The 16,101-nt window shown below is 47.0% G+C and overlaps 1 non-coding gene and 27 pseudogenes across 1 annotated transcript; all 28 read left to right on the top strand.

Annotated features, from left to right (window-relative positions):
• The first annotated feature begins 6,200 nt into the window (after nucleotides 1-6,200).
• Nucleotides 6,201-6,319, top strand: LOC136768966 (uncharacterized; annotated as a pseudogene).
• Nucleotides 6,320-6,533: 214 nt separating this feature from the next.
• Nucleotides 6,534-6,652, top strand: LOC136769502 (uncharacterized; annotated as a pseudogene).
• Nucleotides 6,653-6,869: 217 nt separating this feature from the next.
• Nucleotides 6,870-6,987, top strand: LOC136769438 (uncharacterized; annotated as a pseudogene).
• A 560-nt stretch (nucleotides 6,988-7,547) lies between these two features.
• LOC136769515 (uncharacterized) lies at nucleotides 7,548-7,666 on the top strand (annotated as a pseudogene).
• A 210-nt stretch (nucleotides 7,667-7,876) lies between these two features.
• LOC136769460 (uncharacterized) lies at nucleotides 7,877-7,995 on the top strand (annotated as a pseudogene).
• A 211-nt stretch (nucleotides 7,996-8,206) lies between these two features.
• LOC136768909 (uncharacterized) lies at nucleotides 8,207-8,325 on the top strand (annotated as a pseudogene).
• A 227-nt stretch (nucleotides 8,326-8,552) lies between these two features.
• On the top strand, nucleotides 8,553-8,671 carry LOC136769421 (uncharacterized; annotated as a pseudogene).
• Nucleotides 8,672-8,885: 214 nt separating this feature from the next.
• Nucleotides 8,886-9,004, top strand: LOC136769495 (uncharacterized; annotated as a pseudogene).
• Nucleotides 9,005-9,223: 219 nt separating this feature from the next.
• Nucleotides 9,224-9,342, top strand: LOC136769393 (uncharacterized; annotated as a pseudogene).
• A 209-nt stretch (nucleotides 9,343-9,551) lies between these two features.
• Nucleotides 9,552-9,670, top strand: LOC136769321 (uncharacterized; annotated as a pseudogene).
• Nucleotides 9,671-9,886: 216 nt separating this feature from the next.
• Nucleotides 9,887-10,005, top strand: LOC136769497 (uncharacterized; annotated as a pseudogene).
• A 210-nt stretch (nucleotides 10,006-10,215) lies between these two features.
• Nucleotides 10,216-10,334, top strand: LOC136769546 (uncharacterized; annotated as a pseudogene).
• Nucleotides 10,335-10,561: 227 nt separating this feature from the next.
• Nucleotides 10,562-10,680, top strand: LOC136768920 (uncharacterized; annotated as a pseudogene).
• Nucleotides 10,681-10,899: 219 nt separating this feature from the next.
• On the top strand, nucleotides 10,900-11,019 carry LOC136769514 (uncharacterized; annotated as a pseudogene).
• A 209-nt stretch (nucleotides 11,020-11,228) lies between these two features.
• On the top strand, nucleotides 11,229-11,347 carry LOC136769419 (uncharacterized; annotated as a pseudogene).
• Nucleotides 11,348-11,561: 214 nt separating this feature from the next.
• LOC136769494 (uncharacterized) lies at nucleotides 11,562-11,680 on the top strand (annotated as a pseudogene).
• A 219-nt stretch (nucleotides 11,681-11,899) lies between these two features.
• On the top strand, nucleotides 11,900-12,018 carry LOC136769392 (uncharacterized; annotated as a pseudogene).
• A 210-nt stretch (nucleotides 12,019-12,228) lies between these two features.
• LOC136769354 (uncharacterized) lies at nucleotides 12,229-12,347 on the top strand (annotated as a pseudogene).
• A 208-nt stretch (nucleotides 12,348-12,555) lies between these two features.
• LOC136769521 (uncharacterized) lies at nucleotides 12,556-12,674 on the top strand (annotated as a pseudogene).
• Nucleotides 12,675-12,884: 210 nt separating this feature from the next.
• LOC136769454 (uncharacterized) lies at nucleotides 12,885-13,003 on the top strand (annotated as a pseudogene).
• Nucleotides 13,004-13,212: 209 nt separating this feature from the next.
• LOC136769645 (uncharacterized) lies at nucleotides 13,213-13,331 on the top strand (annotated as a pseudogene).
• Nucleotides 13,332-13,543: 212 nt separating this feature from the next.
• Nucleotides 13,544-13,662, top strand: LOC136769418 (uncharacterized; annotated as a pseudogene).
• A 214-nt stretch (nucleotides 13,663-13,876) lies between these two features.
• LOC136769493 (uncharacterized) lies at nucleotides 13,877-13,995 on the top strand (annotated as a pseudogene).
• A 219-nt stretch (nucleotides 13,996-14,214) lies between these two features.
• Nucleotides 14,215-14,333, top strand: LOC136769334 (uncharacterized; annotated as a pseudogene).
• A 209-nt stretch (nucleotides 14,334-14,542) lies between these two features.
• Nucleotides 14,543-14,661, top strand: LOC136769320 (uncharacterized; annotated as a pseudogene).
• A 213-nt stretch (nucleotides 14,662-14,874) lies between these two features.
• Nucleotides 14,875-14,993, top strand: LOC136769674 (5S ribosomal RNA). The gene has a single exon (XR_010822292.1). It is a non-coding gene; the product is annotated as a 5S ribosomal RNA (ribosomal RNA).
• A 209-nt stretch (nucleotides 14,994-15,202) lies between these two features.
• LOC136769529 (uncharacterized) lies at nucleotides 15,203-15,321 on the top strand (annotated as a pseudogene).
• Nucleotides 15,322-15,867: 546 nt separating this feature from the next.
• LOC136769620 (uncharacterized) lies at nucleotides 15,868-15,986 on the top strand (annotated as a pseudogene).
• Nucleotides 15,987-16,101: the final 115 nt, after the last annotated feature.

Raw genomic sequence — 16,101 nt, 5'->3', positions numbered from 1 at the left:
ATCTGGTGCAGTGCTCTAATCCAGTGCTGCCCAGAGTGAAGCGGTACCTGTTTCCCTGAGATGGGGCTTTTTTCTGGAAAACCATAACTCTGGTCTTGTCCAGATTGACTGCCAGGGCCCATTTCTGACAGTACTGCTCTAGCAGCGCCAGGTTCTGCTGAAGCCCCTGCTCTGTGGGCGACAGCAGCACCAGGTCGTCTGCGTAGAGCAGGAACTTGATCTCTGTGTCATGGAGAGTTAGGCTGCGGGCGTCAGACTGCTCCAACACTGTGGCCAACTCGATGATGTAGATGTTGAACAGTGTTGGACTCAGACTGCAGCCCTGTCTCACTCCCCGCCCCTGAGTGAAGAACTCTGTTCTTGAGTTGCCAATTTGAACTCCGCATTTGTTTTCAGAATACATTGATTTAATGATGTCATAAACTTTACCCCCTACACCACTCTGTAGAAGTTTATAAAATAATCCCTTGTGCCAGATTGAGTCAAATGCCTTTCTAAAGTCTACAAAACAGGCAAATATTTTTCCTTTATTGTTTTGGGTATATTTATTTATGAGGGTGTGTAGAGTGTAAATATGATCGGTTGTGCTGTGTTTTGGTAGGAAGCCAATCTGACTCTTATTCAGGACACTGTGCTTGGTAAGGAAGGCCAGTATCTGGGCGTTGATGATACTGCAGAACACCTTCCCCAGGTTACTGCTCACACAGCTGCCCCAGTAGTTATTGGGGTCTAATTTGTCTCCACTTTTAAAAATCGGGGTGATCAATCCTTGATTCCCGACCTCAGGGAAACACCCGGCTCTCAGCACCAGGTTAAAGAGTTTGAGCAGAGCCTCCTGCAGCTGCGGGCTGCTGTGCTTCAGCATCTCAGGGCTGATGCTGTCGGGGCCGCTGGCTTTCCTGGGTTTGAGGATTTTGAGTTGATGTTTTAGTTCCTGTATTGTAAATGGGTTATCTAAGGGATTTTGGTTATTCTTAATGATTTCTTCCAATTTATTTAGGTTTTTTAATATTTTAACCTGTTCTGGCTTTGGATTGTTTTCAACATTTTGGTAAAGTTTTTCAAAGTGTGTTTTCCAGATTTCTCCATTTTGAATTGGTATTTCATTTTTTGTTTTTGGGGTATTTATTCTGCCCATATAGTGGTCTTTTTTCTTACTGAGGAGTTGCTTGTAGTGCCGCAGGGCCTGGCAGTAGCTGAGGCGAGCCTCCTGGTTGTCGGGCTCTCTGTGTTTAGTGTTGGAGAGATGTCTCAGGTGTTTCCTAGAAGTTTCACACTCCTGGTCACACCACTGTTCTTTTTTTCTTTTAGACGATTTCATATTTTGGTTTTTAATTGTTTTAATGTTTGATTTTAAAGCCAGTCTCTCAAATATTTCATTCAGTGTTTTGGTGGCTGAGTTTATTCCGTTTTGGTTTATTTGATAGTGTGAGGATTGATATCTGTCTAACATGTTTTCAATCTCATCACTATTCAGGGCTCTTGTGTAGTTCTCTGTGCTGGGCTCTGACCATCTCTAACTGGGTGGCAGGGAGACCAGTTTTGTGGGAAGTTTGGCTCTGACTTGTGGCTGCGCTGATCTTTTTAGGTAAAGTGTTATTTGGCTGTGGTCTGATAGTGGAGATTGTTGTCTGACTATAAACGCATTGTTGGCTTGTGGGTCCAGGTCAGTTATGGCGTAGTCCACCACACTGCTGCCCAGAGCCGAGCAGTATGTGAATCTCCCCAGAGAGTACCCCCTGGTCCTGCCATTGATGATATATAGACCCAGGCTTTTACATAGGCGCACTACCTGCTTCCTGCTCTTGTTTACCACGCTGTCGTGGCTGTGTCAGTGTGGAGGTGTGTGTGTGGCACAGCGGGGAGTCTCCGAACAGGTGTGTGTTCCCCTCTGTATTGATGTAGTCCATCTCTCTGCCAGTCCTGGCATTGAGATCGCCACACAGCAGTACAGAGCCCAGGGTCTGGAAGTGGCAGATTTCGTTTTGAAGCTCATGAAAGCCTTCCTCATTATAGTAGGGGGAGTCTGCGGGTGGCATATAAATTGCACATAGGTATATATCTGTGTTATTTTGTAGGGTGTCTTTTCTGATTTTCATCCACAGGTGTGTGTCTCCTCTCTGTACTGGGCATAGGGCTGCTCGGAGCTCCTCCCTGTACCACACGATAATCCCCCACGAGGCCCTGCCACACCTGACTTTGGGTTTTTTATAGGAGGGCACAATCAGCTCCCTGTATCCATTGTATCCATCCAGTGTATAGACATATCTGCACAGCACCAAGTCTCTACAAGAATGAAAACATCTGAACTATTTACAGTGTTGATCAGTTCAGGGCCTGTGCTCTTCATTCCAAAAGTTGAGGAGCGTAAACCCTGCATATTCCAACTGCTTATTTTAAAGGACATGTTCATATATTTTATTATACTTGTCTCTTCTACATAAGAAAGTTTAATTTGTGGTCTACAACTGATATTATATTACTATTAATAATTATATATGGATATACATAATAATCACACAAAGATTTTATCTTTGCATCAAAATATCAGAATAATTAAATCACATTTTTTCTTACTCTCCATCTCCACAACCATATATATGTGTGTTGAGGCTCAGTTAACTCAGCAGTGTGGTACAGATGAAACTGAGGAGTTGCCTTATCTGGGCCAGCTGGGCAGCATCGGGCCTCCAGGCTCTGGAAGCCGCTGCTGCGTGGCTGTGTGGCTGTGCTGGTCCCCGGCTGTCCGCTCTGCTGTGCTGGACGGGCCCTCTGGGGATGGGGGGGTGGGGAATGGGGCCGCGGGGTCTCAGGGGCTGGGGCTGGGGTGGAGCCGGTGGCTGGGGATGTGGCCGGGGGCTGGGGGGTTTGCTCCTGGTCTCGAGGTGGGGGTGTGTGGGGTTTCGGCCCAGGGTTGTGTCCTTGAGGACCTTTGAGATGATCCTCACACCCGTCTTGTTGAGGTGGACGTGGTCATACAGGTGATGTGGCTGGATGTCTCAGTGGTGTGCCAGGTGGACGTTGGGGAGGAGGGCACATCTTCGGGACACTTCTGCGTTGATGGCCTGGATGATGTGCAGGGGCACGTCTGTGCGGGGCAGCAGTGTGGAGATGGAAATTTTGGCAGTTGGGAATTCCTCTGTGGCTTTCGTTGCTACCTGTCTCAGGGCTGAGGCCACATCGCCCCTGCGGGCACTCAGGTCGTTAGTGCCGGTGTGGATGAGGATGTGTTTGACTTGGCAAAGCCTCCTCTTGGAGAGCAGCTCCAGGGCTCTCTGTGCTGTGGAGCACCAAAGCTTTTTCACTTTTCGCCCAGGGAAGAGGCGCCTCTCAACCAGGATCTTCCCATTGGATTCGCTCAGAATGACCACCTCTGCGTTGACCTGCCACTCCGGGTTTGCGTCGGGAGTGGTGGGGGCAGCGGGTGTGTTTTGGGGGAGTGGCGTTTCAGGGGGTTGTGTATTAGTGGCAGGTCTGGTGATAGTGGGTGTGTCAGGAGTGGTGGGGAGTGTGGGTGGATCAGTGGGTGCGTCAGGGGTTGGAGGTGTTGTGGGGTCAGTGCAGTGCAGTCTCTGTGCTCCAGTGATGTGTAGCTCCTCTCTTAGCTCCTCCAGCTGGCTCTGCAGGCTCCTCAGCTAGCTGTGCTGGGGTGTCCAGGTCAGCTCCTCCCTCGCTCTGCGCAGCTCCGTCCTCAGGGTTTGGCTCTGCTCCTCCAGGTCTCTCACTGCTGCTCTCAGCTCATGGATCTCAGCCTTGTGCTGCATCTTTAGTCTGTGCATCTCATCCCGGAGCTGATCACACAAGGAGGTCTGGGCCAGGGTGCTCAAGGTCTGCTCCCTGAACTCCGCAAACTCCAGCTCCAGCACTGATAGGCATTCCTTTAGTGTTTTAATGTTGCTGGAGAGTTTTGGGGAGACAGGGGGGCAGTCTGTGGGAGATGGGGCACTGTCTGGCTCCGTGTGGCTGGGGGCAGACTGCAGGGTGGCCGGCTCTGGCTCTTGTTTCTCTACCTCAGTCTGCTGCTTTGAGGTGTGGAAGCCGAGAGCTAATTGGTCCAGGCTGCTCTCGCTGCCCTGCACCATGATGGTCCCGTTGTGGTATACATTAAAAGTGAGCATCACACTGTCTGTGTCTTTCTCTACCAGCACTGAGATCTGCCTGCCTCTGCTAATGCCCCTCTTGTTGTTATTGGGGTATGTCTGGCACAGGGTTTTGTGAAAGGCGGTGTAGAACAGTAGATTGTTCTTGACCCTGTTTTCTCCTTTACCGGTGTAGTCTAGGATGAGGGTCTCAGGAGATGCTCTCATCACAGCTTGTTTGTAGTCCTTCTTAGCCTGTGCAGAGCGAATGTCTTCAGGGTATCGGATTTCAAAAGGCAGCTCTGCAGTCAGACTGCTGTTCGATAGATTTCTATCAGTCTCAGTGGCAGTTGGGCTCTCTCCTACTGTCACTCTATTCAAATCGGAGCTCTGCATTTTCATTGGCTGAGTCAACTACTGAGAATGCTTATTTATTTTATTAATACATATTTTTTTGTTTAATTATTTGTCTCTTACCTCCAATTCTTGTCTTCAGCTTTTCTTTTCTGACTTTTCTTCCTGAACTGTCTCTCTGCTTTCTTCTTTTTGTGTTTCTCTTAAAATTATTATTTTTTGAATACTTTTTCTTCTGAATTTCTATTCCATGTCTTCTGTGTATGTTTATAGTGCTATATATTCATTTGTAAATCACAAATTAAATCCGCTTATGTATAAAAACAAATGTTTTTTAGGAGCTCATATTCCTCTCTCTCTCTCTCTCTCTCTCTCAATTCATTTCATTTGTATTGTCAAAGCAATTGGACATACATACACATACATACATATACACTCACCTAAAGGATTATTAGGAACACCTGTTCAATTTCTCATTAATGCAATTATCTAATCAACCAATCACATGGCAGTTGCTTCAATGCATTTAGGGGTGTGGTCCTGGTCAAGACAATCTCCTGAACTCCAAACTGAATGTCTGAATGGGAATGAAAGGTGATTTAAGCAATTTTGAGCGTGGCATGGTTGTTGGTGCCAGACGGGCCGGTCTGAGTATTTCACAATCTGCTCAGTTACTGGGATTTTCACGCACAACCATTTCTAGGGTTTACAAAGAATGGTGTGAAAAGGGAAAAACATCCAGTATGCGGCAGTCCTGTGGGCGAAAATGCCTTGTTGATGCTAGAGGTCAGAGGAGAATGGGCCGACTGATTCAAGCTGATAGAAGAGCAACTTTGACTGAAATAACCACTCGTTACAAACGAGGTATGCAGCAAAGCATTTGTGAAGCCACAACACGTACAACCTTGAGGCGGATGGGCTACAACAGCAGAAGACCCCACCGGGTACCACTCATCTCCACTACAAATAGGAAAAAGAGGTGAGACATTCAGATGGTAGAGTCAGAATTTGGCGTAAACAGAATGAGAACATGGATCCATCATGTCTTGTTACCACTGTGCAGGCTGGTGGTGGAGGTGTAATGGTGTGGGGGATGTCTTCTTGGCACACTTTAGGCCCCTTAGTACCAATTGGGCATCGTTTAAATGCTACGGCCTACCTGAGCATTGTTTCTGACCATGTCCATCCCTTTTTGACCACCATGTACCCATCCTCTGATGGCTACTTCCAGCAGGATAATGCACCATGTCACAAAGGTCGAATCATTTCAAATTGGTTTCATGAACATGACAATGAGTTCACTGTACTAAACTGGCCCCCACAGTCACCAGATCTCAACCCAATAGAGCATCTTTGGGATGTGGTGGAACGGGAGCTTCGTGCCCTGGATGTGCATCCCACAAATCTCCATCAACTGCAAGATGCTATCCTATCAATATGGGCCAACATTTCTAAAGAATGCTTTCAGCACCTTGTTGAAGCAATGCCACGTAGAATTAAAGCAGTTCTGAAGGCGAAAGGGGGTCAAACACAGTATTAGTATGGTGTTCCTAATAATCCTTTAGGTGAGTTCATCGTAGCTCTTAATACTCTCTTTCTGTCTGGAGGAGATATAATTGAAGTATTGTACACGTACCCGGCTACTTTCAACACCCATTGCTGCACTGATATTTTTCCCTCCATTTTTCTTTATCCATTTTTTTTTTTGCTGGAAGTTCCGTCAATACCCGTCAGCCTTTAAGAGACATCATGCAGCCAGGCCTCTTGGCTTGCGGCCACACCGTCCTGAACGCGCCCAATCTCATCAGATCTCGGAAGCTAAACGGGGCAAGGGCTCGTCAGTACTTGGATGGGTGACCTCCTGGAGATATCAGGTGCTGCAAGTTATTTCGTCTCCTGGGTAACTTTATCGTAGCTCTAAATACTCTCTTTCAGTCTGGAGGAGATATTATTGAAGAATTCTCACGTACCCGGCTACTTTCAACACCCTTTGCTGCACTGATATTTTTCCCTCCATTTTTCTTTTTTCTTTTTTATTTTGCTGGAAGTTCCGTCAATACCCTCCAGCCTTTAAGAGACATCATGCAGCCAGGCCTCTTGGCTTGAGGCCACACCGTCCTGAACGCGCCCGATCTCGTCAGATCTCGGAAGCAAAACGGGGCAGGTCCTGGTCAGTACTTGGATGGGTGACCTCCTGGAAATACCAGGTGCTGCTAGCTTTTTTGTCTCCTGGGTAACTTCATCGTAGCTCTTAATACTCTCTTTCTGTCTGGAGGAGATATAATTGAAGTATTGTACACGTACCCGGCTACTTTCAACAGCCTTTGCTGCACTGATATTTTTCCCTCCATTTTCCATTTTTTTTTTTTTTTTTTTGCTGGAAGTATTGTCAATACCCGCCAGCCTTTAAGAGACATCATGCAGCCAGGCCTCTTGGCTTGCGGCCACACCGTCCTGAACGCGCCCGATCTCGTCAGATCTCGGAAGCTAACGAGGCAGGGCCTGGTCAGTACTTGGATGGGAGACCTCCTAGAAATACCAGGTGCTGCAAGCTTTTTACGTCTCCTGGGTAACTTCATCATAGCTCTTAATACTCTCTATCTGTCTGGAGGAGATATAATTGAAGTATTGTACACGTACCCAGCTACTGTCAACATCCTTTGCTGCACTGATATTTTTCCATCCATTTTTCTTTTTTTTTTTTTTTTTTTTTTTTTTTTTTTTGCTGGAAGTTCCGTCAAAACCCGCCAGCCTTTAAGAGACATCATGCAACCAGGCCTCTCAGTTTGCGGACACACAGTCCTGAACGCGCCCGATCTCGGAAGATCTCGGAAACTAAATGGGGCAGGACCTGGTCAGTACTTGGATGGGAGATCTTCTGGAAATACCAGGTGCTGCCAGCTTTTTACGTCTCCTGGGGAACTTCATCGTAGCTCTTAATACTCTCTTTCTGTCTGGAGAATATATAATTGAAGAATTGTACACGTACCCGGCTACTTTCAACACCCTTTGCTGCACTGGTATTTTTCCCTCTATTTTTCTTTTTTTTTTTTTGCTGGCAGTTTCGTCGATACCCGCCAGCCTTTAAGAGACATCATGCAGCCAGGCATCTCGGCTTGCGGCCACACCATCCTGAACGCGCCCGATCTCATCAGATCTCGGAAGCTAAACGGGGCAGGACCTGGTCAGTACTTGATTGTGAGACCTCCTGGAAATACCTAGTGCTGCAAGCTTATACGTCTCCTGGGTAACTTTATCGTAGCTCTTTATACTCTCTATCTGTCTGGAGGAGATATAATTGAAGTATTGTACACGTACCCGGCTACTTTCAACACCCTTTGCTGCACTGATATTTTTACCACCATTTCTCTTTTTTTTTATTTGCTGGATGTTCCGTCAAAACCCGCCAACCATTAATAGACATCATGCAGCCAGGCCTCTTGGCTTGCAGCCACACCGTCCTGAACGCCCCCGATCTCATCAGATCTTGGAATTTAAACGGGGCAGGGCCTGGTCAGTACTTGGATGGGTGACCTCCTGGAAATGCCAGGTGCTGCCAGCATTTTACGTCTCCTGGGTAACTTCATCGTAGCTCTTAATACTCTCTTTCTGTCTGGAGGAGATATAATTGAAGAATTGTACACGTACCCGGCTACTTTCAACACCCTTTGCTGCACTGGTATTTTTCCCACTATTTTTTTTTTTTTTTTTTTGCTGGCAGTTCCGTCGATACCCGCCAGCCTTTAAGAGACATCATGCAGCCAGGCATCTTGGCTTGTGGCCACACCATCCTGAATGCGCCCGATCTCGTCAGATCTCGGAAGCTAAACGGGGCAGGACCTGGTCAGTACATGAATGAGAGACCTCCTGGAAATAACTAGTGCTGCAAGCTTTTACGTCTCCTGGGTAACTTTATCGTAGCTCTTAATACTCTCTCTCTGTCTGGAGGAGATATAATTGAAGTATTGTACACGTATCCAGCTACTGTCAACACCCTTTGCTGCACTGATATTTTTCCATCCATTTTTCTTTTTTTTTTTTTTTTTTTTTTTTTTTTTTGCTGGAAGTTCCGTCAATACTCGCCAACCTTTAAGAGACATCATGCAGCCAGGCCTCTCGGCTTCCGGCCACACCGTCCTGAACGCGCCCGATCTCTTAAGATCTCGGAAGCTAAACGGGGCAGGACCTGGTCAGTACTTGGATGGGAGACCTCCTGGAAATACCTGGTGCTGCAAGCTTTTACGTCTCCTGGGTAACTTTATCGTAGCTCTTAATTCTCTCTTTCTGTCCGGAGGAGATATAATTGAAGAATTGTACACGTACCCGGCTACTTTCAACACCCTTTGCTGCACTGATATTTTTCACTCCATTTTTCTTTTTTTTTTTTTTTTTGCTGGAAATTCCGTCAATACTTGCCAGCCTTTAAGAGACGTCATGCAGCCAGGTCTCTTGGCTTGCGGCCACACCGTCCTGAACGCGCCTGATCTCATCATATCTCGGAAGCTAAACGGGGCAGGGTCTGGTCAGTACTTCGTTGGGTGACCTCCTGGAAATACCAGGTGCTGCAAGCTTTTTACGTCTCCTGGGTAACTTCATCGTAGCTCTTAATACTCTCTTTCAGTCTGGAGGAGATATTATTGAAGAATTGTACACGTACCCGGCTACTTTCAACAGCCTTTGCTGCACTGATATTTTTCCCTCCATTTTTCTTTTTTTTTTTTTTTTTTTTTGCTGGAAGTTCCGTCAATACCCGCCAACCTTTAAGAGACATTATGCAGCCAGGCCTCTCGGCTTGTGGCCACACCGTCCTGAATGCGCCCGATCTCGTAAGATCTCGGAAGCTAAACGGGGCAGGGCCTGGTCAGTACTTGGATGGCTGACCTCCTAGAAATATCAGGTGCTGCAAGCTTTTTACGTCTCCTGGGTAACTTCATCGTAGCTCTTAATACTCTCTTTCTGTCTGCAAGAGATATAATTGAAGAATTGTACACGTACCTGGCTACTTTCAACACCCTTTGCTGCACTGGTATTTCTCCCTCCATTTCTCTTTTTTTTTTTGCTGGATGTTCCGTCAAAACCCGCCAACCATTAAGAGACATCATGCAGCCCGGCCTCTTGGCTTGCAGCCACACCGTCCTGAACGCCCCCGATCTCATCAGATCTTGGAATTTAAACGGGGCAGGGCCTGGTCAGTACTTGGATGGGTGACCTCCTGGAAATGCCAGGTGCTGCAAGCTTTTTACGTCTCCTGGGTAACTTTATCGTAGCTCTTAATACTCTCTATCTGTCTGGAGGAGATATAATTGAAGTATTGTACACGTACCCAGCTACTGTCAACATCCTTTGCTGCACTGATATTTTTCCATCCATTTTTCTTTTTTTTTTTTTTTTTTGCTGGAAGTTCCGTCAATACCCGCCAACCTTTAAGAGACATCATGCAGCCAGGCCTCTCGGCTTCCGGCCACACCGTCCTGAACGCGCCCGATCTCGTCAGATCTCGGAAGCCAAACGGGGCAGGACCTGGTCAGTACTTGGATGGGTTTCCTCCTGGAAATACCTGGTGCTGCAAGCTTTTCACGTCTCCTGGGTAACTTCATCGTAGCTCTTAATACTCTCTTTCTGTCTCCAGGAGATATAATTGAAGAATTGTACACGTACCCGGCTACTTTCAACACCCTGTGCTGCACTGGTATATTTCCCTCTATTTTTCTTTTTTTTTTTTGCTGGCAGTTCCGTCAAAACCCGCCACCCTTTAAGAGACATCATGCAGCCAGGCATCTCGACTTGCGGCCACACCATCCTGAACGCGCCCGATCTCGTCAGATCTCGGAAGTTAAACGGGGCAGGACCTGGTCAGTACATGAATGTGAGACCTCCTGGAAATACCTGGTGCTGCAAGCTTTTACGTCTCCTGGGTAACTTTATCGTAGCTCTTAATACTCTCTATCTGTCTGGAGGAGATATAATTGAAGTATTGTACACGTACCCAGCTACTGTCAACATCCTTTGCTGCACTGATATTTTTCCATCCATTTTTCTTTTTTTTTTTTTTTTTTTTTTTTTTTTTTGCTGGAAGTTCCGTCAATTCCCGCCAACCTTTAAGAGACATCATGCAGCCAGGCCTCTTGGCTTCCGGCCACACTGTCCTGAACGCGACCGATCTCTTAAGATCTCGGAAGCTAAACGGAGCAGGACCTGGTCAGTACTTGGATGGGAGACCTCCTGGAAATACCTGGTGCTGCAAGCTTTTTACGTCTCCTGTGAAACTTCATCGTAGCTCTTAATACTCTCTATCTGTCTGGAGGAGATATAATTGAAGTATTGTACACGTACCCGGCTACTTTCAACACCCTTTGCTGCACTGATATTTTTCCCTCCATTTTCCTTTTATTTTTGTTTTTTTTTTGCTGGAAGTTCCGTCAATACCCGCCAGCCTTTAAGAGACATCATGCAGCCAGGCCTCTTGGCTTGCGGCCACACCGTCCTGAACGCGCCCGATCTCGTCAGATCTCGGAAGGTAAAAAGGGGCAGGGCCTGGTCAGTACTTGGATGGGTGACCTCCTAGAAATATCAGGTGCTGCAAGCTTTTTACGTCTCCTGGGTAACTTCATCGTAGCTCTTAATACTCTCTTTCTGTCTGCAGGAGATATAATTGAAGAATTGTACACGTACCTGGCTACTTTCAACACCCTTTGCTGCACTGGTATTTCTCCCTCCATTTCTCTTTTTTTTTTTGCTGGATGTTCCGTCAAAACCCGCCAACCATTAAGAGACATCATGCAGCCAGGCCTCTCGGCTTCCGGCCACACCGTCCTGAACGCGCCCGATCTCTTAAGATCTCGGAAGCTAAACGGGGCAGGACCTGGTCAGTACTTGGATGGGAGACCTCCTGGAAATACCTGGTGCTGCAAGCTTTTACGTCTCCTGGGTAACTTTATCGTAGCTCTTAATTCTCTCTTTCTGTCCGGAGGAGATATAATTGAAGAATTGTACACGTACCCGGCTACTTTCAACACCCTTTGCTGCACTGATATTTTTCCCTCCATTTTTCTTTTTTTTTTTTTTTTTGCTGGAAATTCCGTCAATACTTGCCAGCCTTTAAGAGACGTCATGCAGCCAGGTCTCTTGGCTTGCGGCCACACCGTCCTGAACGCGCCTGATCTCATCATATCTCGGAAGCTAAACGGGGCAGGGTCTGGTCAGTACTTCGTTGGGTGACCTCCTGGAAATACCAGGTGCTGCAAGCTTTTTACGTCTCCTGGGTAACTTCATCGTAGCTCTTAATACTCTCTTTCAGTCTGGAGGAGATATTATTGAAGAATTGTACACGTACCCGGCTACTTTCAACAGCCTTTGCTGCACTGATATTTTTCCCTCCATTTTTCTTTTTTTTTTTTTTTTTTTTTGCTGGAAGTTCCGTCAATACCCGCCAACCTTTAAGAGACATTATGCAGCCAGGCCTCTCGGCTTGTGGCCACACCGTCCTGAATGCGCCCGATCTCGTAAGATCTCGGAAGCTAAACGGGGCAGGGCCTGGTCAGTACTTGGATGGCTGACCTCCTAGAAATATCAGGTGCTGCAAGCTTTTTACGTCTCCTGGGTAACTTCATCGTAGCTCTTAATACTCTCTATCTGTCTGGAGGTGTTATAATTGAGGAATTGTACACGTACCCGGCTACATTCAACAGCCTTTGCTGCACTGGTATTTTTCCCTCTATTTTTCTTTTATTTATTTGCTGGCAGTTCCGTCAATACCCGCCAGCCTTTAAGAGACATCATGCAGCCAGGCGTCTTGGCTTGCGGCCACACCATCCTGAACGCGCCCGATCTCGTCAGATCTCGGAAGCTAAACGGGGCAGGACCTGGTCAGTACTTGAATGTGAGACCTCCTGGAAATACCTGGTGCTGCAAGCTTTTACGTCTCCTGGGTAACTTTATCGTAGCTCTTAATACTCTCTTTCTGTCTGGAGGAGATATAATTGAAGTATTGTACACGTACCCGGCTACTTTCAACACCCTTTGCTGCACTGGTATTTCTCCCTCCATTTCTCTTTTTTTTTTTTGCTGGCAGTTCCGTCAATACCCGACAGCCTTTAAGAGACATCATGCAGCCAGGATCTCGGCTTGCGGCCACACCATCCTGAACGCGCCCGATTTCGTCAGATCTCGGAAACTGAATGGGGCAGGGCCTGGTCAGTACTTGGATGGGAGACCTCCTGGAAATACCAGGTGCTGCAAGCTTTTTACGTCTGCTGGGTAAGTTTATCGTAGCTCTTAATACTCTCTTTCTGTCTGGAGGAGATATAATTGAAGAGTTGTACACGTACCCGGCTACTTTCAACAGCCTTAGCTGCACTGATATTTTTCCCTCCATTTCTCTTTTTTTTTTTTGCTGGATGTTCCGTCACAACCCGCCAACCATTAAGAGACATCATGCAGCCAGGCCTCTCGGCTTGCAGCCACACCGTCCTGAACGCCCCCGATCTCATCAGATCTTGGAATTTAAACGGGGCAGGGCCTAGTCAGTACTTGGATGGGTGACCTCCTGGAAATGCCAGGTGCTGCAAGCTTTTTACGTCTCCTGGGTAACTTCATCGTAGCTCTTAATACTCTCTTTCTGTCTGGAGGTGTTATAATTGAGGAATTGTACATGTACCCGGCTACTCTCAACAGCCTTTGCTGCACTGGTATTTTTCCCTCTATTTTTCTTTTTTTTTTTGCTGGCAGTTCCGTCAATACCCGCCAGCCTTTAAGAGACATCATGCAGCCAGGCGTCTCGGCTTGCGTCCACACCATCCTGAACGCGACCGATCTCGTCAGATCTCGGAAGCTAAACGGGGCAGGACCTGGTCAGTACTTGAATGTGAGACCTCCTGGAAATACCTGGTGCTGCAAGCTTTTACAACTCCTGGGTAACTTCATCGTAGCTCTTAATACTCTCTATCTGTCTGGAAGAGATATAATTGAAGTATTGTACACGTACCCAGCTACTGTCAACACCCTTTGCTGCACTGATATTTTTCCATCCATTTTTCTTTTTTTTTTTTTTTGCTGGATGTTCCGTCAAAACCCGCCAACCATTAAGAGACATCATGCAGCCAGGCCTCTCGGCTTCCGGCCACACCGTCCTGAACGCGCCCGATCTCTTAAGATCTCGGAAGCTAAACGGGGCAGGACCTGGTCAGTACTTGGATGGGAGACCTCCTGGAAATACCTGGTGCTGCAAGCTTTTACGTCTCCTGGGTAACTTTATCGTAGCTCTTAATTCTCTCTTTCTGTCCGGAGGAGATATAATTGAAGAATTGTACACGTACCCGGCTACTTTCAACACCCTTTGCTGCACTGATATTTTTCCCTCCATTTTTCTTTTTTTTTTTTTTTTTGCTGGAAATTCCGTCAATACTTGCCAGCCTTTAAGAGACGTCATGCAGCCAGGTCTCTTGGCTTGCGGCCACACCGTCCTGAACGCGCCTGATCTCATCATATCTCGGAAGCTAAACGGGGCAGGGTCTGGTCAGTACTTCGTTGGGTGACCTCCTGGAAATACCAGGTGCTGCAAGCTTTTTACGTCTCCTGGGTAACTTCATCGTAGCTCTTAATACTCTCTTTCAGTCTGGAGGAGATATTATTGAAGAATTGTACACGTACCCGGCTACTTTCAACAGCCTTTGCTGCACTGATATTTTTCCCTCCATTTTTCTTTTTTTTTTTTTTTTTTTTTGCTGGAAGTTCCGTCAATACCCGCCAACCTTTAAGAGACATTATGCAGCCAGGCCTCTCGGCTTGTGGCCACACCGTCCTGAATGCGCCCGATCTCATAAGATCTCGGAAGCTAAACGGGGCAGGGCCTGGTCAGTACTTGGATGGCTGACCTCCTAGAAATATCAGGTGCTGCAAGCTTTTTACGTCTCCTGGGTAACTTCATCGTAGCTCTTAATACTCTCTTTCTGTCTGCAAGAGATATAATTGAAGAATTGTACACGTACCTGGCTACTTTCAACACCCTTTGCTGCACTGGTATTTCTCCCTCCATTTCTCTTTTTTTTTTTGCTGGATGTTCCGTCAAAACCCGCCAACCATTAAGAGACATCATGCAGCCCGGCCTCTTGGCTTGCAGCCACACCGTCCTGAACGCCCCCGATCTCATCAGATCTTGGAATTTAAACGGGGCAGGGCCTGGTCAGTACTTGGATGGGTGACCTCCTGGAAATGCCAGGTGCTGCAAGCTTTTTACGTCTCCTGGGTAACTTTATCGTAGCTCTTAATACTCTCTATCTGTCTGGAGGAGATATAATTGAAGTATTGTACACGTACCCAGCTACTGTCAACATCCTTTGCTGCACTGATATTTTTCCATCCATTTTTCTTTTTTTTTTTTTTTGCTGGAAGTTCCGTCAATACCCGCCAACCTTTAAGAGACATCATGCAGCCAGGCCTCTCGGCTTGTGGCCACACCGTCCTGAATGCGCCCGATCTCGTCAGATCTCGGAAGCTAAACGGGGCAGGGCCTGGTCAGTACTTGGATGGGAGACCTCCTAGAAATACCAGGTGCTGCAAGCTTTTTACGTCACCTGGGTAACTTCATCATAGCTCTTAATACTCTCTTTCTGTCTGGAGGAGATATAATTCAAGTATTGTACACGTACCCGGCTACTTTCAACACCCTTTGCTGCACTGGTATTTCTCCCTCCATTTCTCTTTTTTTTTTTTGCTGGCAGTTCCGTCAATACCTGCCAGCCATTAAGAGACATCATGCAGCCAGGATCTCGGCTTGCGGCCACACCATCCTGAACGCGCCCGATCTCGTCAGATCTCGGAAACTGAATGGGGCAGGGCCTGGACAGTACTTGCATGGGAGACCTCCTGGAAATACCAGGTGCTGCAAGCTTTTTACGTCTGCTGGGTAAGTTTATCGTAGCTCTTAATACTCTCTTTCTGTCTGGAGGAGATGTAATTGAAGTATTGTACACATACCCGGTTACTTTCAACACCCATTGCTGCACTGATATTTTTCCCTCCATTTTTCTTTTTCTTTATTATTATTTCTGGAAGTTCCGTCAATATCCGCCAGCCTTTAAGAGACATCATGCAACCAGGCCTCTCGGCTTGCGGACACACAGTCCTGAACGCGCCCGATCTCGGAAGATTTCGGAAACTAAACGGGACAGGACCTGGTCAGTACTTGGATGGGAGATCGTCTGGAAATACCAGGTGCTGCCAGCTTTTTACGTGTCCTGTGGAACTTCATCGTAGCTCTTAATACTCTCTTTCTGTCTCCAGGAGATATAATTGAAGAATTGTACACGTACCCGGCTACTTACAACACCCTTTCCTGCACTGGTATTTTTCCCTTTATTTTTCTTTTTTTTTTTTTGCTGGCAGTTCCGTCAATACCCGCCAGCCTTTAAGAGACATCATGCAGCCAGGCATCTCGGCTTGCGGCCACACCATCCTGAACGTGCCCGATCTCGTCAGATCTCGGAAGCTAAACGGGGCAGGACCTGGTCAGTACTTGATTGTGAGACCTCCTGGAAATACCTAGTGCTGCAAGCTTTTACGTCTCCTGGGTAACTTTATCGTTGCTCTTTATAGTCTCTATCTGTCTGGAGGAGATATAATTGAAGTATTGTACACGTACCCGTCTACTTTCAACACCCTTTGCTGCACT

The sequence above is a fragment of the Amia ocellicauda genome, chromosome 14 (assembly GCF_036373705.1).
Source record: "Amia ocellicauda isolate fAmiCal2 chromosome 14, fAmiCal2.hap1, whole genome shotgun sequence".
NCBI lineage: Eukaryota > Metazoa > Chordata > Actinopteri > Amiiformes > Amiidae > Amia > Amia ocellicauda.
The sequence above is the reverse complement of the archived record's forward strand: the minus strand, read 5'-3'. Positions and strand labels throughout refer to the sequence as shown.